The sequence below is a fragment of the Limulus polyphemus genome, unplaced genomic scaffold (genome assembly GCF_000517525.1).
Source record: "Limulus polyphemus unplaced genomic scaffold, Limulus_polyphemus-2.1.2 Scaffold3581, whole genome shotgun sequence".
Taxonomy (NCBI): Eukaryota; Metazoa; Arthropoda; class Merostomata; order Xiphosura; family Limulidae; genus Limulus; species Limulus polyphemus.
Window position 1 is genome coordinate 26070 of NW_013669191.1, and position 1424 is coordinate 27493.

At 30.2% G+C, this 1424-nt stretch overlaps 1 protein-coding gene across 1 annotated transcript in view; it reads right to left on the bottom strand.

Annotated features, from left to right (window-relative positions):
• Window positions 1-1331, bottom strand: part of LOC106469633 (leucine-rich repeat neuronal protein 1-like) — a 25915-nt gene extending 24584 nt beyond the window's left edge. The window contains exon 1 of the mRNA XM_022398211.1: window positions 1071-1331. The gene's annotated coding sequence lies outside the window, so the exon portion shown is untranslated. The remainder of the gene's footprint in view (window positions 1-1070) is intronic.
• Window positions 1332-1424: the final 93 nt, after the last annotated feature.

Sequence of the window (1424 nt, forward strand, 5' to 3'; positions counted from 1 at the left end):
GTAACATCCCCATATTTTTGGTTGCATTCTTTTTGGCACTGCCATCCCAACATAATCTTATATTTACAACTTCTTTTTATTACTTGTTTTGAGACGTTTTTTCCCTTGACTGAAAGTTAGTGTATTCTATGAATATGTATAATAAAACTTAATGTGTATTGATTTTTTTAACTCCTTCAGTTCATGCATAATATAGGGGTTGGCTCCATAAAGACACTGATTGTATAATGTACTAAGCATTGAGTATTCTACATGCTACAGTCATCTATTATTGACTGGTAATTCCCATTTCACCCTGTACTTAAGCTTTTTAAAGGTACACCAGGTTTTTGTAAAACACTAACTTCAAGGGGTAATGTTAACATCATTTACACTAGAATTATGATTTCTTTAATTAATGCTACTTAGGTACTAGTTATTACGACTAAGCGATGACATCATGCACGGCCCAGAAACAATCCCACTAGACATTTGATATTGATAAAATCCCACTAGAGTTATCCCACTGAAACCATAAGATAATGAACAATTTAAAAATTATTGGGTTAGTCACTTTCTGGTGTGGTATCTTAATGATGGTTTCTTGCCTTATTGGGTATAGAATCAAATAAAAAGACAGTTGAAATCGTACTTAAAAGTAAAACTCTCAGTTACTGTTGATTTTTAGCATGCATATTTGTATTACGCTCATCGTGTATCTTGGCCATCCCAACATATATAGTCTACTGACTATCCCAGTATGTCTACGACTATTTCTTACAATTGCAAGTAGTTTTACTAATACTTCTGTTTCAATAAAAAACATTGTTTCTAAGCATGTAGCTTTCAAAATTAAAAGTAATGTATCTTTTAGTTTAGTAGTACATTTGTATTAACTGCCATCATATTTTAATAGTTTTAAGTTTCCTCTTAATTGTTATGCAATATATATATATTTTCGTTTTCTGTTACTCTATTCAGAATACTAATATTAATCAATGACTTTCCGAAATTCTAAAACCATACTTAATAATAATATTATTAATAATAGGCTATTTATAACAAAAAAAAACGAATACTTACTCTCTTACTTTTACTGTTTTAGTAAAAGTTTCACTTGCAATGTTGCATTCCTGTCAAATCTAAACAAACAGTTGCAATGCCAGTTGTCGATTTTCAGGGCCAAGGCCATTAAACTGCTACAAGTTGTAACTGGCGTGTAAGTAGAACATAAACTGGAAGTGAAAAGTTATACTAATTAATTACTATGTCGAATGAACCTTCTGTAATTTCGCTGATCACTTACGAGTTGTGTATCAACACTTTATAATTGCCTTTTCAACCTTTTTGTTGTATATTAATAACATATACTCATATCCTATTTCTGTCATTTTTGTAGGTAATTCTATATTCTATGAGCAATAATTAGAAAATAATGTACCATA